We start from the raw sequence: 27,226 nt of genomic DNA on the forward strand, positions 1-27,226 counted from the left end.
GTATGGTAATGTATCATGTCACATCCTACCCTCTGTGCATACAGTTGTGATGTTTATTTTTGGTGTGATGAATTTTAATGGCATTCTTGATCAATGAGACGACATTCATCCTCAGCTATTTCAAACTAAAGGTGGTCAGAAATGAATAGGCCAAAGCATGATGTGGTGTTTGTTATCTGTGTTTATTTACAAGTGTGGAATACAAGTGATTATAATGACTTAAGTAAAAAAATTGTTCACAAGCTGTTGGTGCCTACGCACTCCTGCTGCGGTGTTAGGTTGTTCCCCCTCCTGTTGCAGGCCAGCATCCTCCTCATCATCATCCTCAGGCATGTCTGGGTCCGGTTCAAGGAGGGGAATGTTCCTTTTTACACAAATATTGTGTAATATGGCACAAGTGAGTATGATCTTGCAGACCATCTCTGGGGAGTATAGTAGGCTTCCGCCAGTGATGTCAAGGCAGCGGAACCTTGACTTTAGGATCCCAAAGGTCCGCTACACAATGCTGCGTGTCCTCTTGTGGGCGTCATTGTATGCCCGCTCAGCAGCAGTATTTGGGTTCCCATATGGTGTCATTAGCCAAGGCTGGATGCCATACCCCTGATCAGCTGAAAGAGAAACACAGAATGGTATCAATTAGATGTAGGAGGCACTGTTGTACGTATCTTTGATGGAAGTAGTTGTGTTGTGTTGTCTGTGACTATTTTGTGTACTAATGTGACAACCTATTGTTGTTGGTGGAAACTTTGGCATTGTTTTTTTTCCTTGGCTGAGCAAGTGTTTGTTGGCTAACTGTTTGTCAGCAGGATGTATCGGTTTCTCAAGTACAGTGTGCCCTCCCTTGCATTGTGACTTGTGACACAGTTGTCCGTGTGTCCTCACTGGGGGTGTGATGATAGTTCCATGCAGAGTTGAAACATGAAAGGGTATTAGAAACGTTCAATTGAACATACCCAGGCCATCCCATCCCTTAAAAGTTATGCATTGTATTAGTGTACAGGTTATTGTGAGACTTCCAATTTGCAAAGTGACATTTCGGCAACCACAGTCATGAATGTCTTCACACTAAGCTGTGGAGTAAATTCCAATGTGTGAGAGGTTCAATGGTGACTTGTGAAACATGGCTAGTGATGTGAGTACCTCAGTGTGTTCCTGTCTAGGTGTTGCTATTGTGGTGTATGGGTTGTTTATCCTAGAGGGTTTCTGTGCAGTGAGTATATAAGTAGATTTTTGTCCTTACCAACAAGTAGTCCATTGCCATACCGTCCATCCTGGAAGTGTTGGTTGATGGTGCAGTGACGGAAGATGAATGCGTCATGTACACTCCGAGGATATTTAGCCACAATGTTGCTGATCAGTCCTTGGTGATCGACTATGGCCTGCACGTTGATGGAATGTGTGTGCTTCCTGTTGCGGTAGAGGTGTTCCCTCGCAGCAGGTGGCACAAGGCGTACGTGTGTGCAGTCGATTGCACCAAGGACGTGCAGAAAGCCACTGATGGCGTAGAACCCCTGTTTAGTTTCCTGCTGCTTCTGCACTGTGTTAGGGAAGCAGATGTGGCAGGGTGTCAGTCCAATGATGGCATCCAGTACTTTAGGCAGGAATGCGGAGAAAGATGGTTGTGAGATTCCACCAACCAGGGCACCAGTTGTCTGAAAGGAGCCACTTGCCAGCATGTGAAGTACGGCAAGCAGCTTTGTTTCTGTTGGGATAGTGCGTGGAGTCACTAAAGTGGGGGCCAATTGCTGTTCAATATTTGTCAGCAGCTGCTGAATGGCCTGCCAGTTCAACCGGTACCTCTGTATGATGTCTCGTTCCCTGAGGCCATGCAGGGTTGTTCTTGGGCGGAATATCCTCTCCTGCCTTCTGCGCTGTCTTTGGGGTCCCTGCTGTTGTTGTTGTAGCTGCTGTTGTTGCTGCAGGGCTCTGCGTCTACGTGCACGTTGAAGAAAAATCACCTCCATGTCTCCCTGTTGCTGCTCTGCTGCTCTGCTGCTTTGTTGTTTGTTCTGTGTGTTCTGATTAAGTACAGGTGTGTTTGCCCCATTTTAACGCCTGCCCTGACCCAGGCGTTAAAATTTCACGCTATTCGTGCTTTGCGCCATTTTTTTGCGCCCCCGGCCGCGCGGGAGTGATTTTTGCCCTGAAGCATAAATACCACGCACCGCTATGTGCGTCTGTTTTTGGACGGGAACGCCTACCCTGCATGTCATTAACGCAGGGCGGGGTGCCGCTTCCAAAAACTGCCGCACATAGCGCCATTTTCCTGGTGCGCCGGATCGGGCGTCAGGGTTTAAATATGGGGCAACGTTTGCGCTGAAAGTGCGTCAAAATTTTTGACGCACATTCGGCGCAAACGGAGTATAAATATGACCCAAATTGCTGTGGGGGAAGGTTGCGGATCTGAAAGAAACGCTTCTTAAAGTCCATGTTGTGCATACACTTGGACACCAGCGTGTTGGAATACACGTTGCTGGGAATACTTTGGCTGATGAAGCCGCAAAATCGGCAGTGGCAGTTGCCACTGTGGCCGCAGTAACTCATTCGAGTTCCAAACCAGACACAGAGATTTTGGCTGCCATAAAAGCTACGGCTGATGGCACGCCATTTCCTAAAGGATTCCCTTCTAAATATAGTTACTGTATGGGTGGTATGCTAAACGCTGTAGTTAAAATCCCAGGAGTTGGTGTACGTGAAATGCCCAATAAAATTGAGCGACCTCGATTAATTACTGCAGCACATGAGGGGGCGGCTTCTGCCCATGCAGGCGTGGCTGCCACCATTTCACTCTTGCAGGCTCGTTACTGGTGGCCTGGACTCTATAAGAAGACAAAGCAGAATGTCCTTTGTTGTGATGTCTGCCAACAAATTAAAGTTTCCACGGCTAGACGCCCGCATCAGACGCCCCTTCTCATATCAAATAAACCTTTACAGTGTGTGTACTTGGATCATTGTGGTCCGCTGATGCCAGATAGTACATACAAATATATATTGGTTGCTGTAGATTCGTGCTCCAGATTTGTGTGGGTCTGGCCACAGCGCTCGGCTGACGCTCGAACTGTTATTAAAGATTTTCGCATCTTTGTCGATACATATGCAGTTGCGGCTTTTCATTCGGACCAGGGCCCTGCTTTTGCCTCTCAGGCATTCAGGGACACCATGGCTTCGTTGGGGGTCCAGCTCCAGTTCTCGTCTCCATTTCATCCCGAGGGAAATTCTGTTATGGAGCGTTTAAATCGCGATTTAAAGCAGTCCTTAATCGCCAGAGTTATAGGTACGGGTCGTAGTTGGCTAGCCCACCTGTATGGAGTACAGAGAGCACTTAATAACTTGCCTAGAAGATCCCTGGGGGGTCGTACTTCATATGAGTGCCTGTTAGGAACACGAATGTATGTTCCTGATCTAGATGGTCCTGGTGTGGAGATGGCAGACAAGCCCTTTGACATAAATGATTGTGTCACTGTTTTGCAGGGTTTACAACAATTCCGTGAAGATAACTCTTCTGCAAGTGCTGCCTCCACAGGAATGAAGGATGAACCAGTAATGCCTACTGGTTGGATTCCCAGGATTGGGGATCTTGTGCGTGAAAAGGTCGCAGTGAAAAAATAATTTGGTCCTTCTTATCGGGTGCCTGTCCCTGTGATAGGGATCAGTGGTACAAGAACTGTAATTTTACCACCGTTGCAAGGGGCCAAAGGAAATCGCTTTGTTTCCATTGATAATGTCAAGTTACAACATGTGGCCGATTCTGCACAGCAGACCAAGAGGGACACCCAGTAGTTCCGGAATCCCTCTCACTACTGGGGAAGAAGTTCCGCTGCAGGTGATCTGCACCGACGCTATTTCCTCTCCGAGCTTGGGGAGGGTGGAAGCTGATCTTGCGATTGTTCCACAGATGGTGAATAATTTGGAATCTTTTGATCAAGTGGCTGTACGTTCTACTGATATTGCTGAGAATGTGGTTTATAGCGTGCCAAGGCGAGAGCCACGATCTGCTTCTTTGTTTACGATTGCACCTTTTGCGAGAACTGCCTCTGGCTGCTTCAACACCACTGATGATACCGTGTCGGACTCCTCGTCCTCTTTACCATCAGCCCTGGGTCCACGTAAGCTGCTGTGTTGGCTTAAACACACATATTTTGTTGTTCCTTGGAACTATCTGTGGCTTTTTATGACTGTTATGAATCTTTTCTTGTGGCTGGGGTTTGTAGTTACTTTTTTTTTGGTAATACATGGTCATTTTCTTCCTGAACGATCTTACATTGAGCACGTGGAGACGGTGTTGAAACCACATTTTTCGTCTCATATGGTTCGAAGAGACTTGTGCTTTGTGAACATATCTGCAGTGCCGATTCCGGATGGGATTGTGTGGGATAGAGTGATGTTTGATATATATGGTCCCACTGAAATAATTCAAATACCGTATGTTCTCAAATTATCAATGAATGATATCGTTATACCAGGCATTGTATCTGATGATTGGGATGTAAAGACAGTGGATTCTATGTTGACGGAATTGCAATATTATACTGTCTATGAAAATGAAGATGCTTACCTATTTAGAGATAATTATGGTGGCATGTTTTGCTACAATTATTATGGACACCACTTTATTCATAAAGCTAGTAGCCCTAAATCGATATTTGAATATATGCAATGGGAACATTGCCTGACTCCTCCACAGGGGAGCTCTAAAACGTATTCTGATAAATTTGCATATTTTTCTGGGCATAATCAACAGAGTGCTAAGTCTTACTATTTTAAAGTTACTCCGCATGCTAATAAGCAAATGTTATTGAATGACACTAAATTACTGTATTCAAATTTGTTTGTATCCAAACTTTCGGTTGAGGGGTATGAATACTGGTCCAAAACTGTTGATTTGAAAAGTGTCTGGGGAACGAAAAATTTGCAAATGCGGGGCAGGGACACATTGTTTAGGGCGTGTATTATTCCTGTCCAAATGATTTTCCTAAATGACACTATACAACAGACTAGTTGTTTGGGCTTAGCAACGATTAGAGATTTGAATGTGCCTAGCATACCTGTCCCTTCCAAATTGAACAATTGGCAGCAATATATTAATGCCACGTTTAATGAGCTTACAGACTGGGTCCAGAATGGTACGCTTAACACTTCATTGATACGTCCGGGCGGGTGGTTATTGTGGCCCATAGACACTAATGGGTGTCATCAGCGTTTTGTCACCTCTTCGGGGGGTTCAGGACTAGTAGGGCAGACCCTCGCTACATATCGCCAGAACATGCTGATATCATTACTACATACAGCGTGGGGAAACTTTGTCAACAATGGTTGAAGTCATCCACGCTGGATGCAGTTAAGACACATCTCACGTTCCTGTCTAATGATACTGACTTGCAGGATTTTTTGTCAGGACCAAGAATGCCACGGAAGAAACGTTTTTTGTATGAAGTATATAATGAGATTTGGAAGCTTTCACAACAAGAGGCAGCGGCCCGGTTGAGGCAAATTGATCAGGAAAATTTGATACAGGCTTTGTCTGTTGTGGATAATGGGATGCATACCCTTTCAGACCGTGTATACACGATTGACAACATTGTTTCCTCTGCTATAGACATTATTAAATCTGATATGTCTTCTTTATATCATGGGCAGAGTCAAACGCGGTCAGTCATGCAGTTGGGTTGGACTCTACAGACCTTGAAGGCGGGTCGCGTTCCGTGGCAGCACATTCATGCCAGGGAGATATTTATTTCCTTTATTTTGACTCATCAACAACAGCTGATGGCTAAAAAGGAAGCGGCATATGTTATGTTAAATATTGAAAAGTTGGAGAAATTGCCTTTTACTGTGGCTGAGATTCCGTCAGCTGAGTGGCTGATTCACGGGGTTATTAATTTGCCTATCTCCACTCTGCAATTTACTTCTTGTTTAAAGCACATTCCGGTGGGTAGATATGAACGGTTGGGAGACAGTTACATACACGAGGTGTGGGAGCTTCCCTTTCTATACAGATGTATTAATGGTTTGAGGGAGGTTTTTCTTAGCGGTAGCGAATGCGAAACTTCTGTCAGCCATTCAATGGTTTGTAAACAGCTGTCTCTGCACGGGGCGTGTAATGCCTCGATTGCTAACTTAGCTTGTTATCTTAAGGGAGTTCCAGTCACGGTAATTAAAAACACTTTCCAGGTGCTTTCAAACGGCAGTTACGTCCTTCTTAACAGTGAACCCTGTTGTGGCATGCGTGCCGGAATAGTTTACGTAGTCATTGTCACCAAGGCCGTTACGTGCTGCGGGAATGTGTTGTTTCCCCCCACTCAAATTAGGGAGGTAGCGGACATCTGGCCTCATATTGCTACTTCCAAGGTGAATTTCGACAAGTTGAGTCGACTGAAAGCTCTATTGTTTCAAAAGCATGTGGCCCTTACATCTGCTAGCGAGACCTACGCACTTCAGGTGGCGAGGTCATCCGCGGAAATACAGTCCCTTTTGAATACTAACTTTCCGAGTCACTTTGGTGAACTCGTGGGATGTATATTTAATGCGTCCAGCACTGCTGGAATTGCACATTTTTTCAAAGTCGTTGGTGTTGGTTTTGCTCATACCTTCTCTTCCATATTCGGTTTAATACCTTCGGCTATTCACTCTATTTTTGGAAGCATTTTGGGGGGATTCCCGATTACTTTGGCTTTGTTGGCTGGGGTTTTGCTGTTGCTGCTGTTCTTCCGCAATGGCTGTCCCACTGCGACAAGATCCCATATTAGCGCACCCGTCAGCGCAGCTGTGTCGTGAACGCATGATGCAGCATTTTGGAGCAACACTCCTGGAACAGTTGGGATGTGACTGGTCTCTGTCATTATGACCAGTTTTGGATTGTGTGCAACCCGTGTTTCAGTGCCTTTGGTGCTTATTTGAACATGCACTGTCTCTCTGTCACTCACTGCAGCGCCCCCCAGTGGTCGATACTGATCTGTTGATGTTCCCGATTAGGGCTCATTCCCAGACTTGTGCACTGCGGTTGCGTTTGCTTCGTGAGGCAGTTAATGAGATTCCCTTCCTGGAGGAAGATGGTATTGTCTCATTCATAGGCCCTGAACGGGGTGCCGCCCTGGATGGTTCTGGGGCTTTGGAACACACCTACTCCATGATCATTTTTGGCATGGATTTTCCGATGTTGATCGAAGTGGAGGATCTCCTGCTTTCCGTGGCTTCTGTCTAAGATTTGGAATTTTATATTAAATTGACATTATATCGAATTTGGCTTTACCGTCACATGCTTCCCAATTTAAAATTAGTTTTCTGCTTTGCTGTCCTCTGACCTTGTCGAAATATATTTGATGTGTTTTTTGTATCTGGGGCATATTTTTATATTATTAGAACCACTTGCTACCGACAAGGGGAGGGTGTAGTGTGGTCAGTTTTATGTCATTAGCTTCAGGCTTTAGGCCTTTGTGCACTTTGCCCTGGATGTATTTTATTCCTTTGCTCGCAGCTTAGAGCCTCTGTGCACTTTGCTCTAAATGCTTTTTATTCGGCTTCGTACTGTTATTTTTCAAATAACCGGTTCTACGGTCTTGTTTCATTTTTTATATCACACTGTTTAGCCTACTTCAGCACTGGAGTTCTCAATAACACATTCCTGTTCACTCTGTGCTTCAGTCAAGGATACAGTCTGGTACATTGCCGATAGACGTGGTAGGAGTTTAGTCTTTGGCGTTCTTGCGTAGGGACATTTTTTGATCACGCTGACATGTTAGTTATAAAAACACTTCCTTGTCCCAATACATGCAAGAGGGAGATTCCGACCAGGGAACCACAACTAGACGCTGACTGTCTCGTTGCAGATGCTGAACCAGATCACAGGCCTTTGCTCAGGTATGAGGGTTGATGTCTTCCCACGGAATCTGAAAGGCAAGTTAGAAGCTTAACATGCTGTGCTCGAAATAGAACTAGCTGAGAGAGAGTAGAAATTTTGAACACCATGATAGCGTTATTCTTATGTTTCACTCTCCTCGTGACTATTTCAATCATACTGTGTTGTATGGTTCTGGTTATTGCGGCTCACGCCTTAATATCTAAAATGCAGTCGTTTTATTAAAACAATATATAAAACTTAAACTGCCTTTGTCATTTGTATATGAGATCATACTGTAAATGAGAGAGCTGGTTTGGATCTGAGTGACCACGACTTCCCTGAGAAGTTCCAAAGATGTCATGCGCTCGGCTGCCCAATTATCCCTTCCCCTTGGGAGAGATGAGGCACTGCTAGTTAGCCGGAGCAAAACTGGATTTAGGGTGACAGAGGTCCTTCCAAGTGGGTCAGACTCAATCCTCCACACCGTGAACGATCCTGCTACCTAGAAATCCAGTAGTCTCATTTAGGATAATGAGAGCCCACGCTACAGGGTGAGTGATGGCCATGTGGGTGTCTTATCTACTGGTTCTAGAGGGGGCAACATACCCTGTGCTCTTGGTCCTTCACTGGTTCTGGAGGGAGCAACATGCCCTGTGTTCTTGGTCCAGGGGAGTGATGGCCATGTGGGTGTCTTACCCACTGATTCTGGAGGTGGCAGCATGCCCTGTGCTCTTGATTCTGGGGAGTGATGGACCACAGCCTGTCGAGTGGGTGTCTTCCCCACTGGTTTTGGAGGGGGCAACATGCCCTGTGCTTGATCCTGGGGAGTGATGGGCCACGGTCTCTCAGGTCTGTGTCATTCCCACTGGTTCTGGAGTGGACTGGCTGCACAACAGCCCATGGAGCCAGGTTTATACACCATCCGCCGGAGGTGACTGCTGCACAGTGGTGGTGCTGCTGGTGAGGGGAGGTTCCTGCCCTTCCCGTGCAACCTCAGATGGCTGCACAGTGGTGGTGCCACTGGTGGGGGGAGGCTCCTGCCCATCCCCTGCAACCTCGGACGGCTGCACAGTGGTGGTGGTGCCCCTAGTGGGGGGAAGCTCCTGCCCAACCCCTGCAACCTCGGACTGCTGCACAGTGGTGGTGGTGCCGCTGGCGGGGGAGGCTCCTGCCCATCCCCTGCAACCTCGGACGGATGCACAGTGGTGGTGGTGTTGCTGGTGGGGAGAGGCTCCGTCACAGTTCCTGCCCCAGGCCCCTAGGTCTTCCTTCCTGCTGGTGCAGACTCCTTGGCCTTCCTGGCAGCTGGGGCAGGCTCCTTCCCCTTCTTGCCTGCTGGTGCAGGCTTCTTGGTCTTCCTGGCAACTGGGGCAGGCTCCTTTCTCTTCTTGCCTGCTGGTGCAGGCTCCTTGGTCTTCCTGGCAGCTGAGGCAGGCTCCTTTCCCTTCTTGCCTGCTGGGGCAGGCTCCATGGTCCTCCTGGCAGCTGGGGAAGGCTCCTTTCCTTCAAGGCTGCCTGGTGCAACTTCAGGACATGTGGCCTGCATCCTTTTCCACCACGAGTGGGTGTGGTGACGACTGGGCCCATGGACTGTGTGGCTGAGGTGCTTGGCTGGGTTCTTCCTAACCTGCCCATATGTGCAGGACGGGAGGGAGGGTAGGGAAGAGATCAATGGTGGATAGGAACAGTTTTTTAAGGACATTGGGGCGGGAAGAGGGAGAAGGAATGGGAGTGGAGAATGAGGGAGTGGTTGTTGGAGGAGTATGCCCTCTGCTTTTGGGTGCAGGTGCATGGGCTGTATGCTGTTGTGAGGTGGATGGCTGTTGGGTGGCTGAGTGCTTGAGTTTGTGTACTTTAGGAGGGGGGACAGACACAGTGGGAGAGTACACAGGGGATGTGTGCATGGCTGTTGTGGAGGTGTCTGCCAGTGAGGTGTGTGTTCTGCTTGGTGTGGTGATGCTGGTAGTGGATGATGATGTAGTGTATGCAGGCATGTCTGTGGATGCAACTGGGTGGGAGGTGGTTGAGGAGGAGGAGGAGGGGGAGACAGTGGAAATAGTGGATGTTGGTGTGTCTGCAACTGGATGCTGTTTGTTTGAGTGCCTTTGGGATGAAGTGTAGTGCTTGTGTTTGCCTGTGACACTCTTGGGTGTTGTCTTATGTGCATGCTCGTCTGCCTGTGTGCTTGGGATGGGTTGGGGTTGAGGAGAATAGGACTGGGCAGTAGAAGTTGGAGGGGGGAGGGTAGAAACAGGGACAATGGCTGCCATCAGAGAGGAGGCCACAGCCTGAATCAATCTCAGCCCCTATCCAGCGGGAATGCCCTCCAGGAATGCATTAGATTGTTGCATCTGGGCTGACAGCCCCTGGATGGCATTCCCAATGGTTGACTGTCCTATAGAGATGGATCTCAGGAGGTCAATAGCCTCTTCACTCAAGCAGCAGGTCTAACTGGGGCAGGGCCTGAGGTGCCTGGGGCGAAGGAGATGCCCACCCTCCTGGGTGAGCGGGCACGGGCAACTCAATGAGGGGCTGCTGGGAGGGTGGTGCTTGTATGGGGGTGTCAGATGTACCTGTTGGTGGGGTGGTCACAGGAGTGTCCGCCACTAACAGGGAGCTTCCATCGGAGGAGGTATATGTGTCAGAACTGTCCCCTCCAGTCTCTGCTGTGGTGCTCCCCTCGCCCTCCGTCCCACTGCTGCCATCAGCATCGGTGGACTCTGTCTCATGGGTCCTGTGGGATGCAGCTCCCTCCGTCACCGGTGCCTCTGCTCCTCCGCCAGATGATGCTAATGCACATAAGGACAGGATGACAAAACAAAAAGGCGGGGAAGAGACAAAGGATACACTTGGTCACTGGCTGCATCAACACCACCGTTGGCGTACACAGCACTCTCACACACAGGGAACAGACCTACGCAATATGCTATAGCAATACCAGAGAAATAGTTAGCACCCAAGGCATGGGGAGGGGCACACACTGCCAAATGCAGCACCCCTGGGACCCACGCAGCCCTTACCAGTAGTGGATGCCTACGAACTAGGTAGCAAGATTTTCCCTTCTGAACCCTAGCCACCAGGGGACATATGCAGCAATGTCAGGCGTGGCCCAGGGGCACCCACTGACACACATCCCCCACCCGGATACCACCCTACCATATGTAAGTTGGAATGATGGGCACTGTACTAACCCCTTTGTGGCTGCTGTGATGCCCTCAAGCGCCCATCCAGCTCTGGATAGGCCGCCGCCAGTATGCGGGCCATCAGGGGGGGTCAGGGTTCAACGGGCACCCCTTCCTCAATGGGAGGCCATCCCCAGCTGGGCTTCCACCGTCTTCCGTGACCAGCGTCCTTCTGGTGATGGCATACCATATACCCTTCTTTTGATAGACGCTGACCTGCAGAGGAAATACACACAGGAAAACCCATTAGACAAAAAGTCCAGCCTGTTACACATACGGCCCACCATACCCGTTTCCATCACCATTGGCACAAACATGGCACAGCACACAACCCATTTGCCACCACAGGACATAATTTCACCCCCCCTTACACGAGACCTTCTCACACACCACCCCATGTATTTATGCCACATACATCGCGCCCACATTGTACTCACATGTTGGTCTGGAGGCCCATACAGCAGTTCGTACTGGGGTAGGACCCCATCCAACAGTCTCTCCAACTCCTCCAAAGTGAAGGCTGGAGCCCTTTCCCCGGTCACACGGGCCATGGAAGGTTCCAGACACAGGTCACAACAGCACATGCAGTGTAGGTCCTCTCCTGTGGAGGGTCAGGTAGCAAGTGACGAATCAGATAGAAAATTGCCGTCACCACCGCTGCAGTAAATACCATCACCGCCGGCGTAGATCACCATTGGCCACTGTACCCCATAGGGCCCAATTGTAACCAATAAGGAGTTGCACAGCGGTTCCCGACCACCTCCCGCAACGGCGCACAACGTCAGCGGAATTACCTCCCTTACACCTGGCTCTCCACACAGGACAAGCAGACGTCATTTCGGGGGGGGGGGGGGGCGGGCAGGCCCTGAAAAATTGCTGTGTCACTGGTGATATTAGGACATACTGGACAAATCACACTGACAAGTTAACAGGAAGCAAAGTTATGTTGTAGCTCCATTGTTCAGTTTGTGACTGTCTCCTCACTCTTTTTTCCCTTAGATTCCTACTGCTGCGGATGAATAGGAGATGGAGACATACCTCCGTGTACAGACCCCTAGTGGACTTGGCAACACTGGAGGACTGGCACATTATCCTCACCTATAGACTTGACAGGGCCACAATCACAGAGCTGCGTAACCAATTGGAGCCTGACCTGATATCTGCTATCCATAACCCCACTGGGATCCCCCCCTCTTGTGCAAGTTCTATCTGTGCTCCACTTCCTGGTGACTGGTTCTTTCCAAGTGACAGTGGACTTGACAGCAGGGCTGTCACAGCCAATGTTCTCAATAGTGCTGACAAGAGTGTTGTCTGCCCTGATAAAACACATGTGCAGCTACATTGTTTTCCTCCAGGTTGAAGATTTGGCCACAGTGAAGGCCAAGTTCTATGCAATAGGAAATATCCACAACATAATTGGGGTGATTGATGGAACACATATTGCATTTGTCCCTCCCGCGCCAGAATGAACAGGTGTTCAGAAATCTGAAGAGTTTCCACTGTATGAATGTACAGATGGTGTGCTTGGCGGACCAGTACATCTCCCATGTAAATGCTAAGTATCCTAGGTTGATGCATGATGCCTTTGTCCTGAGGAATAGCAGCACCCCAAATGTGATGGCCCAACTACAGAGGCACAGGGTGTGGCTAATAGGTGAGTGTAGGAAGGTAGCCTCTTTCTAGCCTTGTTACCCCCACTTTTGGCCTGTTTCTGAGTATATGTCAGGGTGTTTTTACTGTCTCACTGGGATCCTGCTAGCCAGGACCCCAGTGCTCATAGTGGAAACCCTATTTATCAGTGTGTTTTATATGTCTCACTGGGACCCTGCTAGCCAAGGCCCCAGTGCTCATAGTTTGTGGCCTGAATGTGTTCCCTGTGTGGTGCCTAACTGTGCCACTGAGGTTCTGCTAACCAGAACCTCAGTGCTTATGCTCTCTCTAGTTTTAAAATTGTCACTGCAGGCTAGTGACCATTTTCACCAATGCTGAATGGCACACTGGAACACCCGTATAATTCCCTAATATATGGTACCTAGGTACCCAGGGTATTGGGGTTCCAGGAGATCCCTATGGGCTGCAGCATTTCTTTTGCCACCCGTAGGGAGCTCAGACAATTCTTACACAGGACTGCCATTGCAGCCTGAGTGAAAGAACGTCCATGTTATTTCACAGCCATATTACACTGCACTTAAGTAACTTATAAGTCACCTATATGTCTAACCCTCACCTAGTGAAGGTTAGGTGCAAAGTTACTAAGTGTGAGGGCTCCCCGGCACTAGCCAAGGTGCCCCCACATTGTTCAGGGCAATTTCCCCAGACTTTGTGAGTGCGGGGACACCATTAGACGTGTGCACTACATATAGGTCAATACCTATATGTAGCTTCACAATGGTAACTCTGAATATGGCCATGTAACATGTCTAAGATCATGGAATTATCCCCCCATGCCAAATCTGGTATTGGAGTGCCAATCCCATGCATCCCCGGGGCTCCAGCATGGGCCCAGGGTACTGCCAAACTAGCTCTCTGGGGTTTTCTCTGCAGCTACCGCTGCTGCCAACCCACAGACAGGCTTCTGCCCTCCTGGGGTTTGGGCAGCCCAGTCCCAGGAAGTCAGAACAAAGGATTTCCGCTGAGAGAGGGTGTTACACCCTCTCCCTTTGGAAATAGGTATTAAGGGCCTGAGAGGAGTAGCCTGTCCTGGCCTCTGGGAATGCTTTGAAGGGCACAGAAACCAGTCTACACCGGTTCAGGGATCCCCCAGCCCCTGCTCTGGTGCAAAACTGGACAAAGGAAAGGGGAGTGACCACTCCCCTGTCCATCACCACCCCAGGGGCAGTGCCCAGAGCTCCTCCAGTGTGCTCCAGAACTCTGCCATCTTGAATGCAGAGGTGTGAGGGCACAATGGAGGCCCCTGAGTGGCCAGTGCCAACAGGTGACGTCAGAGACCACTCCTGATATGCGCTTACCTGGTTAGGTGGCCAATCCTCCTCTGAGGGCTATTTAGGGTCTCTCCTGTGGGTTTCACTTCAGATAACGAATGCAGGAGCTCACAGAGTTCCTCTGCATCTCTCTCTTCAACTTCTGCCAAGGATCAACCGCTGACTGCTCCAGGATGCCTGCAAAACCGCAACAAAGTAGCAATATGACTACCAGCAACATTGTAGCGCCTAATCCTGCCAGCTTTCACAACCGTTTCCTGAGGCAGCCCTTTTGCACCTTCATCCGGGGTTTAGTGGGCTCCTGCCACCCCCGGACACTTGCGTGACTCTCGGACTTGGTCTCCTTCCTTTGCAGGTCCTCAGGTCCAGGAATCCATCTTCAGTGCTTTGCAGTCAGTTGTTGCCTTTGCAGAATCCCCTATCTCAACTTTACTGTCTTTCTGGGGTAGTAGGGTAACTTTACTCCTACTTTTCAGGGTCTTGGGGTGGGGTATCTTGGACACCCTTAGTGTTTTCTTACACTGCCAGTGACCCTCTACACACTACACTTGGCCTGGGGTCCATTCCATTCTACTTTTGGAGTATATGGTTTGTGTTGCCCCTAGGCCTATTGTGACCTACTGCATCCTACAGTGGTTCCACTACTTTTCTAACTGTTTACTTACCGGATTTTGGTTTGTGTGTATATTTTGTGTATTTTACCTACCTCCTAAGGGAGTATATCCTCTGAGATACTTTTGGCATATTGTCACTAAAATAAAGTACCTTTATTTTTAGTAACTCTGAGTATTGTGTTTCTTATGATATAGTGCTATATGATATAAGTGGTATAGTAGGAGCTTTGTATGTCTCCTAGTTCAGCCTAAGCTGCTCTGCTATAGCTACCTCTATCAGCCTAAGCTGCTAGAACACTACTAACCTACTAATAAGCAATAACTGGACCTGGCACAAGGTGTAAGTACCATCAGGTACCCACTATAAGCCAGGCCAGCCTCCTACATTGAGCCCTGGTTCCCACCCAGTATATTGGTATATGGGTATGGTGTGGCCCATATGGGATAGGGTGTGACTAAATAATGTCCCTCAATATTTGCAAGTGACTCTGGTTACCCCAACCTCTCATGGCTGCTGACCCCTGTGAGGAATGCCAGGACAAGGGCAGAAGAACGTTATAATGAGGTCCATGGGCGAACCAGAAGGGTAATTGAAAGGACCTTTGGTTTCCTGAAGGCCAGGTTCCGGTGCCTCCATCTGACAGGTGGATCCCTGTGCTATTCACCCAAGAAGGTCTGCCAGATAGTAGTGGCATGCTGCATGTTGCATAACCTGGCCCTCAGATGCCATGTCCCATTCCTGCAGGAGGAGGAGACTGGAGATGCCCGTGTGCCAGCAGTAGACCCTGTGGACAGTGAGGATGAGGATGAGGAGGCAGAGGATGAGGATTAGGACAATGGAACATCTGTGATCAGTCATTACGTCCAATGACACACAGGTAGGACAGTGTTACTTCATATTTCAATGACATTTGTTTGAATTTCTGTGGCACTGGCATGCTGATATTACCTACCTCTGTGTCCACTTACTGTTCCCTCTGGCAATTCAATTTGCAGATGTTGGTATCCTCACATAAACTCCTGGTGTGGTCACTGCAGACAGCTACCGGTCATTAATCTATCCTCATTTTCTGTACAGTTGATTAACAATGTTTGTACCTGCTTCAATGAATACATAATTGATATACATGACATACTCCAAACTTCTTTTATTTCCAAGGGTGTTTATTGAAGTGTTAAAATATATAGGGGCAAGTGCAATGGGATGGGGTGAAGATGGAGGAAAGTCCAGGGTATTGTTCCAGTCTGTTTGTGGCACAGGTACATTTTCCAAGGGGACATAGGAATGGGAGCAATGGCAGTTCAAGGTGGAGGGGTGACTGAGTGGGACACAAGGGTGACAATCAGGAGAGTCTAATTTCCTGGGGGGGGTCTTCGCAAGTGCCTCTGGCTTCTGTCTGGATTACAGGGAATGTTTGCGGGGTGGTTCTCTTTCTGCAGGGGGAGAGGTGCTGGCGGGCTGTGAGTCCTATGGCGGGGCCTCCTTGCCACTAGCGGCAGCGGAGGTGGAAGGCTGTTCATATGTCTGGCTAGTGGCAGGGGCCCGCTGTTGTGTGACTGCCTCCCTCATAATATTGGCAGTGTCTGCCAGCACCCCCGCTATGGAGATGAGGGTGTTGCTGATGGCCTGCAAGTCCTCCCTGATCCCCTCGTACTGTCCCTCCTGCAACTGCCTGTTCTTCTGCACATTGTCCAGGATCTGGCCCATCGGGTCCTAGGGATGTTGATAGGCTCCCAGGATCTCTGCAAGTGCCTCCTGGAGAGTCAGTTCCCTGGGCCTGTCCTCCCCTGGCGCACAGCACTTCTCCCAGTTGCCCTGTTGGCCTGTGCCTCTGTCCCCTGAACCATGTGCCCACTGCCACAGACCATAGGTCCCTGATTGTCTTGAGTGTGAGGTGTGGCCTGGGGGCACTGTAGAGGTGGACACACTGCTGATTGATGTGTCCTGGGGACAGATGTGTGGGTACGCTGGGTGAATCTTGTGGTGGTGTTTCTTGATGGGGAGGCTCTGTGGTGGTGTGTGACTAGGCCTGGGTAACCGGCCGTCCAGAGGTCTCTGATGGGCCAGGTAGGTTATCCAGATGCTGAAGACCAGATTTGCTGTCATCACTATGGGCCTCTTCTGTTGGGGGACTGGATATGGCTGGCACCTCCTCTCTGCTGACAATGGCTGGGGAACCTGTGGGGCTGTAAATTATGTTTTGTGGTTTCTGAGTATGTCATAGTGTGCATCAGTGGCTTGCCCTCTTTGGTTGTATTTGCCCTGGCATCTTTCACTTGTGTACATTGGTGTATGGTGGGATGATTAGTTCTCTATAGTGTGCATGCTTTAGTGATGAGTGCCCATGCAGGGCTGTGAGTGGTGTCCATGCATTGGTAGAGCATGCAGGGCTTGGCATTGGGATGAGTGAGATGTGATGGTAGGGTGTGTGGGAAGTGGTGGAGTGATGGGAGTGAGGGTGAGGGTGGGGGTATGTGATGACATGCAGGTAGGAGGGTGATACTAGTAGAGAGTTGACGTACCAGAGTACAGTCCTCCTCCTAATCTGGCCAGGCCCTCAGGATGCAGGATTGCCAAGACATGCTCCTCCCATGCTGTTAGTTGTGAGGGATGAGGTGGGGGCCCACTGCCAGTCCGAAACGTACATTCCCCTGTAGGTCGTTCCACCTCTTTCTGATGTCATTCCTAGTTCTTGGGTGTTGTCCCACGGCATTGACCCTGTCCACGATTCTTAGCCATAGCTCCATCTTCCTAGCTATCAATAACTGCTGCACCTGTGCTCCAAATAACTGATCATTTCCTCTGCCATGACTCTTAGCTCCTCTTCTGTGAAACTGGGGTGTCTTTGTGGTGCCATGGGTATTGTGTGAGGTGTGTAGGTGAGGATGTGTTGGGGTGTGTGATGTGGGGTGTGGTAGAGTGTATAGGTGTGAATAGTGTGTGGCTCTAGTTGTGACTGTGATATTGATGTCTCTCTTCTGGCAATGGTTTGGAATGGTAAAGGGTTGTGGGTGATGTGGGTGTGTGTTTTATATTGGTGTGGGTGTGGTGTGTGTATGGGTGTCAGGTGTGTGTTGTTTGAATTGTCCAATGTGGTGTTGTTTTGTTTGTGTGTGTTCATTTTGAGGACAGCGGTATGTACCACCAATGGTTTACTGCCGTTGAATGTCCGCCGTGGTGATTTGTGGGTCATAATGTGGTGGGCATAGTTCTGTTGGCATAAAGGTATGGGTTTTGATACCGCCACTTTATCATTGACCTTTGGTGTGGCAGATTTTTGTCTGTGGCTGTATACTGATGGATTGGTGTGTGTGTGTCATCATATGGTGAACGGATATCACCGGCGGCGGTGGTAAGTTGGTGGCAGTCAGGGTGGTGGTAAATGGGATTTACCGTCAATGTCATAATGAGGGCAATAATGTCGATCATGACAAGCACAGCAGGCCAAAGTAATAGTAATAACTGCAAACTTTGAATATGGTATAATAAGCCAATAATCAAATCTTTCTTACAATAGTCATGATCTTGAAGAGCATCTTTGAAGTCATCGAAAGGAAAGGAACTCAGAAAAGAGGGCACATTGTCAGGTAATAGATCGATCACAGGATAGGCAGACAGATCCACGGAGCAGTAGTGTGTAGTAGTCTCTTGTGCAAGTCCACTTGCAGGAGTGGCACTCTCCTCAGCGCCAAAAAGAGCCAGATCGTTCACCAAGGATGGCTCATAAGTGGCCTCGTGAATCAGCTTTAGTCTCAAGGGGCACAACTGTGAATGAACCCCCATCGGGGACATAAGCAGTGCTTGGTCCACAGCAGGCACTGGCGTAACAGCAAGACACACTGTAGGCAAGTGTTCGAAGAGACACCATATGCAGCAAAAGACTGGTTGCACGCACCATAGGAATGACAATGACCAATCACTCTCCAATTCCTCCAGCGACGGAGCATTAAAGACCTGAACCATGTGTTCATGGCACAGTTGAGCTGGTGGCAGTGGCTCCATTGCTTCACGTAGCTGGAAAGACACAACCACTGAGAATCAGAAGAAATAACAGCAGTATTCCGCCAATCAATGCCAAAATGATAGGAAAGCCACCAAACACACTTGAAAAGAGTGAATGGATGGCTGATGGAATGACTCTGGATGATGGACACAAATCCAGACCCAACAGCCTTAAAGAAGTGGACAATTCCAGTAGTGCTCGAGGCATTGACAATTCTGGATACCAGCTCTCCAAAGTGCTTAGGAAAATTGGTATTTAATTGGGATTGTATCTCCGCTGATGATCTTACTATCTGAACAGCATACGTCTTTCTAGCTGATGTCAACGTTACTTGTTTTTTAAACCGTAGCACCTTTAGTCTGCTCAGCTTGTCATAATTTACATTAGCAGTATCAATGTGAGGCCACATTTCTGATACTTTTATTTCTCGTGTGGTGAGGAATAAAACTTGTCCACAGCACGTAACGACCTTAGAGACTGAAATTGCGTAGGCAACTCCTGGTCGCATACCGCAACAACTTTGGTCGCTCAGCACCACATAACATCCATTCGAAAGTACATGAAATGCTGTTTGAATCAAAGAGACAGGAGTACCTTTCAGGAAATAGGCCAAGTGCATGACCCCCGCATTGCAAAGGCCGTGAAGGGACACCTGCATGCAGATCATTGAATGACTAACAGTAGTCTTGTATTCGCTTCCGCTGAAAAAGACCTCTGTTTTGCCATTCAGACATTTGTATTCAAAGGGCAACTCCCACTCTTCTATAATATAGCTATCGCCCAATCGCTCGTACCTGCCAATGGCAAGATGTTTCAGGCATTTCGAGAAACGAAAAGTGGAAATGGGCAGATTAATAATGCCATGTAGGAGCCATACTGTTGACGGACTCTGAAACTGTGAAAGGCAACTTTTCTAACTTCTCTGTGTGAAGCATGGTGAAACTCACTTCCCTTTTAGCCATTGTCTGTTGTTCCTTGGATAAATTAAAAGCAGTGAACAATTCACTACCGTTAATGTACTTCCATGGAACTCTGCCATTTTTCAAAGTCTGTAGCGTCCAACCTATCTTTATGATGGAAAGCAGCTGACTTTGCCCATGATATAAAAGGAACATATCCATCTGAATTATATCTATCGCAGATAACACTATTTTTGTCAGAGAATAAATCATGTTGGACAGAGTGTTCATGCCCTTATCGACAACAGCTAAGGCCTTTTTTAAGTTTTCCTTATCTGTTTGCCTTAAACACGCAGCAGATTCTGTCTGAGAAAGCTTCCAGATCTCATTATAGATGGCATAGATTAATCTTTTAGAGTGTGGTTTTGTAGGACCTAACCAATAGTCCTGCATGTCTACATTTTCAGAAAGAGTATTAAGATGTACTTTGACTTTGGGTAACGTGTTAGACTGCACCCATTGTTGGCACAGTGTTCCCACACTGTAAGTTGTAACTATACCCGTGTGTTGACCCGAGATGAAGCAAGTGTCTTGCCGGCTAAACTTGAAAACCCCTGAGGAATTGAAAAAACATGCATGACACCCATTTGTGTCTACTGTCCAAATCAACAACCTGCTGGGACTGGAAAGTGAAGAGTTATAGGTCCCAGCCTGAACTTTTGCATCTAGCTCTTCCTCAGTGGCATTCAGGAAGAATTGCCAATCACTTAACTTTGCAGGTGTGGGGATACTGGGCATATTCATTTATTTTAGTTTTGCTAACCACAGACAGGATGTCTGTTGAATGATGTAATTTAAAAAGATCACTTGCACAGGAATCAGGCAGGTTCTAAATAAAGCTTCCCTACCCTGTATTTGGCAATCTTGTGTTCCCCATACACTCTTTAAATCAACAGTGTTCCTCCAGTATTCGTAACCTTCAACTGCAAGGCAGGAAACAAAGGAATCTGAATAAATCAGCTTTGTATCAGTTAATAAAATGTTCCTAATTTTTGAAGGAGGTAATTTGAAATAGTATGACTCTGGATGTTTTGTGTCATTCCCAGAAAAATAGGTATAATTATCTGAATAACGTTTTGGTCTCCCTACAGGTGGTGTTAAACAGTGTTCCCATTAAGTGTAGTTAAGTACTGGTCTATGTCTGTTAGCATGGTGCAGGTAGTAATGTCCCCAGTTGTTATAGCAGAACATATCCCCATAATTCATTGTATTCAAATATACATCATCACTTTCAAATACTGAATAGTCCTTCATTTCAGTTAACAAAGAATCAACTGTCTGGACATCCCAAACATCAGATACAACACCAGGTGTAATTACATCAATCATAGAAATTTTGAAGACATATGGAATTTGAATAAGCTCAGTAGGCCTTTATATATCGAATGGAACGTTGTCCCACACACTCCCATCAGGAATAGGTACAGCTGAAATGTTCACAAGAAACAAGTCTCTTCGGACCTTATGTGAGGAATAATATGGAGTTAAGACTTCATCCACAGGTTCAACAAAGGAGCGTTCAGGAAGGTAATGACCATTTATAAGTAAAAAGAAAACAGTCACAAAACCAATCCATAGAAACAATGCAAAAAATGTCAAGCAGAACCATAAATAGTTCCATGGGCACATTAAATAGTTATGTAGTTAGATTAAGCCATATGTACAGATTACATGTCTTTGATACATTTTTGATTACTGGAGTGGATGAGTCTGACGAAAAGTTTTCAATGTCGATGAAATAACCACAGGCAGTCTCTGCAAACGCAGGAACAGGCACATCATCAGTGGATGGATCCACTTCGCCTGGAGGCTCATAGTAGACGGTGCCATCAGTCTGTGTAGTGTTGGTGTAGAAAACAGCCAAATCTTGGACAGGTGCTGTCGTTGAAGTGGTAAATGGAATCAACAAGAGCTCACTTTCCGCCCTCCCCACGATCGAGGAGGCATTTGTAGCAACATAGGACAATATTGTAAAGTCCAAAGTAGTGTTGTTATTTCTACTTTGAAGAGGTATGTCCTCTTGGGTAGTGAGATGGGAACTACCCAAGGGACCTCTTGGTCTACTGTGCAGGATTGGCCACATAGTGAAGTTTGACGTCATCAATGGAAATTAATCTGTTTGCTTTGGAACCAGGCAGCGGTGGTAAGATTACAGTACTGGTACCTCGTACTCCCAGGAAGGGGGCCGGTGCTCTGTAGGATGGACCGAATTTCTTCTTCACAGCAATCTTCTCATGAACCAGATCCCCGACCTTAGGAAAACAGCCACTGGAAGTTGATGGTAAATCCCTTATTCATAAGGTGGCAGCACTGGTGGATGAAATTGCTGAAGCTCCTGTAAGACAGTGAGACATTCATTTATGTCAAAAGTTGTATCTGCTGCCACCAAACCAGGGCCATCAAGATCTGGGACATACATAGGTATCCCAAAGAGAACCTCATAGGGAGTGCGTCCCCCCAAGGACCGTCTTGGCAGATTATTCAGTGCTCTCTGGACCCTATATAGGTGATGTAGCCAACTACGGCCAGAACCTAATACTCTAGCTGTTAAGGACTGCTTTAGATCACTGTTCCGCCTCTCCACGACCGAATTTCCCTCGGGATGGTATGGTGAGGAGTAATGGGATTCAACACCCATCATCCCCATGGTGTCCCTGAATGCCTTAGAGGCAAATGTAGGGCCCTGGTGTGAATGGAATGCTGCAACCACATATGTACTGTTAAAGATCAGCAAGTTTTTTATAACAGTTTGAGCATCAGCCAACCGCTGAGGCCATACCCACATGAATCTAGAACAAGAATCTACAGCGACTAAGATGTATTTGTATGCACCATCGGGTTGAAGGGGACCGCAATGGTCCAGGTACACACATTGTAGTAGCCTGCTGGACGCTAAGAGGGATGCCTGCGCTGGGCGTTTGATGTTGGAGCCCTTAATTTGCTGGCAAATTTCACAACAAAGGATGTACTTTTTTGTCTGTTTGTATAGACCTGGCCACCAGAAACATTTCTGAAAGAGTGTTACTGTGGCCGAAATACCAGCATGAGCAGAACCGACACCCTCATGCTCTGCTTTTATTAGATCTATTCTCTGGTCTTGATTCGGGATCACTCGATCTCCAACCCCAGGAAGTGTTGCGTAGACAACATTGTGTACACTGCAGTGGTAAGAGTATTTTGTAGGGTATGCTTTTGGAAGTGGCTTGCCTTCAGCCGAAGCTTTCTCGGCAGTCATAGTTTCATTATCCAATCTCGTCTATGAACGAGTCACTGCAGCCAAGGAAGCCATAGCTACTGCAAATTTGGCTGCTTCATCAGCCAAGGTGTTGCCAATAACGTGTATTCCTACACGTTCGTGGCCCAATGTATGTACTACATAGACAGAAGGTAGCTTGTCCTTAAGATCAGCCACCCTCCCCCATAGAGTACTGTGCTTTATGGTGTTCCCTTTAGAATCTCTAAACCCGTTCAATCGCCAATGATGAAGATAATCATTGAAAGACTGGAAGCACTAAATTAAAAGTCAATTTAGACAATTAAAGTCAGCAATCCTGGCTCTGTGTGTTCTAGCACTAAAATAAGGGCTTTGAGTTCAGCCAGCTGAGCTGTGGAGTCCCCTAAGGTCTGTTTGTAGGTATCATGAGGATAGAAGATTCCATCCTTCATCACTCCACTCATAGCCACCCAAGCGGCTGAGTATCGATGTTTCATACCAACAGCTGGTTGTGCTGAACCATCAGTTTAAATGACAGTATAGTATCTGTCAAGTGGCAAAATATCTAGAGGAGCGGGGTACTCCTGTTCTTTTTGGAGAAATTCTTGTGTCTGAAGTTCTGGATCAAAGATGTAGTCAACATCAGTGGCAGTCAGGTAGGTTGCCCTCTGAATTCATCGTGGATGTAATGCTTTAGCGTTAGGAACGCTTGCTTTGGTGACGGCCTCTAGGGCTGGCACCGGGGTAACGACAATGATGTGTTTCCCTTGGGCAAGTGGCCTCTCCTAATGACTTCAGTTAGAATGTTTTCTGTGGGTGCAAAACGATGTTCTGCATGTCACGGGTGTTCAAGTGTTTTGCTTCTAGCATGTCCTGTTGCAAATCCCTAAGGATGCATGTGTGTTCAATTGTCTAGTGTCTGATAGAAAAATCAGGGCGTATTAAGTCATAGAGTGGCTTGATACGTTGTGCATAATCACAAATGTATGTTCTACCAAAGTTAAAGAAACCAAGTAAAGACTGTAGTTTCTTGAGAGTGTTTGGTGGGTGGAGTTGTGCACATTTCTCTAGAAAGTACGCGGCCAAGCTCTTCCCCTCATTTGATAGCTCATATCCCAGGAACAATACACAGAGAAAGGCTATTTCAGTTTTCCTAAAATTAATTTTGTACCCAAGGATTGCAAATCCTAAAACGATCCAATCGCCACTGGCAAGATGAATGTTGAGGTTGTCATCTGTGAGATAGATGTCATCCACGTAGGACAATGCCTTAGAATCAATATCATGCAGTATTGATGTTACACGGGCTGGGAACAGCCCTGGGCTGTTCTTGTAGCCTTGGGGCAAACGGCGTATGTACGTGTATGACTGTTTAAGTGTCTGTAATCTAACACTATTCTGTAGGAATGGTCTGGGTTTGCAACGGGTAATAACGGGTCATTCATTGCAGAGACACAGGGCTCAATTACTCCCTGGTATTCGAGCTGAGTGAGGATCTCCCCCACCAGAGCTTTTGCTTCATGTTTAACAGGATATTGTGGCTGAGGTTGGGGTGTAGACCTGATAGGTATTACATGACAAGGAGAGTCCTCGTCCCAACCTACATGATTACGATACAACGCAGGTGCCTGCGCCAAAGCTCAATTGACAGCGTAGGCTTGTTTTTACCGTGTCTGGAACAAGATCAGAGAAAGAAGGCAAAATGACTTCTTCCCTATGTGGGAGCTTACGGACGTGCTCGGGTGGCCAGTCCATTTTGGCCAGCAGGATATCACATCTAAGTTCATCCCAATGGTGCGCTCTACGTCTCCCTCAATTTGGATATTTAAATCATAAACCATGTCGGGTGAGAGCTGTGGCTTTAGTTGTGGAGACTTATCTTCTTTTTTGTCTGTAGACTGTGGGAAAGTCTTTCTTCTGTTTCACGTATTCAGGACGTCAATCAGGACGGCCCCTTCTCTCGCTACGTCTTTCCGGTGTGTCCTGAAAAGAACGAGAGGGACAAGAATCAGTATATCTGTCAGTAGCTTTTATATTTTCTCTAGTTCTGAGAGTGTATCTTCTAACAGAGTTCTCTGGATGTGGAGAATCTGCTCTCTGATTTTGTCTATCTTTAAAAAAAAAAACATTGTTTATCCTAGCGCTTCTTAGAACTCTCCTGTGCTTGTTTAGCACCTTCCCTGGGGGTGGTACTCTGTAATTCAAGCTTCTTCTGCTTGGCTCCCAAACTATCTCGTCCTATACTGGTATAGGTGTCGGAAATAATTGTTGGTAGCTCTTTCTCCCGGTCCAAATGTGGAATCTCTTGGAGGTGCTGACATATAGCCAGTGCTACTGCTTCCCCTTTAATATTACTGAGTATAACTGAGGAGACTGCATCAATGTTACGCATTCATTTCACCCCCAAATCTAGGGCTGGTGCAGCCCAGTGCTCATTCTGTATTTGTTTTAACACTTCCGGTAAATTGGCAGGTGTTGGGGTACCATCTGTGGTAGTATAAGTTGCAGCGAAGACTATACCCCATGTGGCACACTCATCCACCAAGGGAACCATACCGAAGAGCAAGCACATTGGGAGAATTCTATGTTTCTCCTGTGATCCCGTATGGGGAAACACAGCTTCCAGCTGATTTGTTTTATGGGCTACCCAGAACGGTATTTTCTCTCGTACTGAGGGTACTTTACCCATGATAGGATGTATTGTTTGTGGATTAATCCCAGTAGCCAATTGATATCCATCAGGTGTTGGGGGTGCTGGACGTGCTGGTGTAGTGTTCAAAGTTCGCATTATGAACTGAACAAGTTGTCTGTAAAGTGTTACTAGCTCAAGGTATAAGTTTTGCAGGTCTGCTGCCTGTATATTTTGTATACCTGGGTGAGGTGTATATTTGGCAAACATAGGCCACGCTGGCACCTCATTACCTATGGGACCACATGTAGTAGGGTGCCATTAAACCAGTTCTGATGTTCTTGATAAGTAATTGGAATCTCAAGATACTGGTATGCTTGGTACAGTTGAGGTACGTTTCCAACTCTGTATGTGTGGAATGTGAATGATCTTTGGTCTTCCTCAGAAAAGGTGACCCAAGAATAGAATGTTTCTGTCTGGTAGGCTTCACTAGCTTCTACTATGAATGTGACATCCCCAATCTCATCTGTTAAGCCATGCGCTACTAGGTGTAGTGTTAATGCTTGTCTAGCATTCTCAGGAATGTCTATGGCGTTAGCCATATTGTAAAATGGGTAAAGAAATGGAACACCAAATGGCCTTTTAAGAGTTAGAGCTCGATCAACCTACACCCTAATTAGGTGCTCCCTGTTCAGCTGAGGAGGATCTTCCCCAAGACCACAGACGACTCCGTATAATGGTACTTAGGGTACCTGCTGTATGTGAGACAGTGATAGTCAGGGCATCTATAAATTAGTGCATAAACACCATTGTTGGTGGCACCATGTCGTAGTTTGACTCTTGCTCTAGGCAAGACTGCTAGTTCAAGGATGACAGTACTTATGTTTGTAGGTGACTATGCCAATCCTACAACAAGTCACAACTGTCGTCCCAACCCTCCCGGCTCACAAGCAGCACCTCACCAAAAACCCAAACAGTAAAAGGTGATTTGTGGCAGCCTTTGCGAATGGACTCAAGAGTGTGACATCTCAGGGAGCGTCGTAGTTAAACGGAGATTACCGCTTTCTCACATTAATAACATGTCTCAATCAAACACAGGCAATGAAGAAGATGCAGCAAGGTTTCAATAGGATTTATTTAGCAAAACAGCAATCTGCGATAAGTTGCATGGGCTGTGATGATTAGGATAGTGAATAATGCAAGGAAAAGAATGGTAAAGACAAGAGTCATTAATACAAAGACTCCCACCATCTTGAAATGACATGAAATTACAAAAAGTATGAGATATGTGCTAATACCCTAATATGATGTACCTACTCTCTAACCTAAAAAGAGAGCTAGGTGTGTTAAACCTAATCTGCCAATGCCATGTCCATGAGAAGAGCCCCTCAACCCTTGTTACCTTGGAATGAGGTCTCTAGTTCAGACTCCATAGGGACACGAAGACTGGGTCAGCGCCATGCGACGTGCAGCATCAATAGCAACGATAGCATCTGGTTGGAATCCATCTGACTATCTGTCTAAGTGAGGTGCATTTATACAGATCTGCTTGGGCCCCTGACATATATCTGTTCCCAAACAACAGATAGCAAGAAATTCTTGGAACAGTAATTTATATAAACAATTCCCTCAAAGGTGTAAAGAGGGAAAGTACCTAATGTGAACACCTACAGCTTGTGTATCTGTGTCGCTTGATATTGACGCCTTAGCGCGGTGGCATTGATAACGTGAAACTAAAACATAGGCCTAACTAAAACCAAGGCAGCCATCTTAAAAGATATAGTTAAATAAATGCGCTGAAACAGAGGACGCTAAGTAGGGTAACTAGGTGATGGGGGCACGAAT

Source organism: Pleurodeles waltl, chromosome 1_1, assembly GCF_031143425.1.
Source record: "Pleurodeles waltl isolate 20211129_DDA chromosome 1_1, aPleWal1.hap1.20221129, whole genome shotgun sequence".
In the NCBI taxonomy this organism is placed as follows: domain Eukaryota; kingdom Metazoa; phylum Chordata; class Amphibia; order Caudata; family Salamandridae; genus Pleurodeles; species Pleurodeles waltl.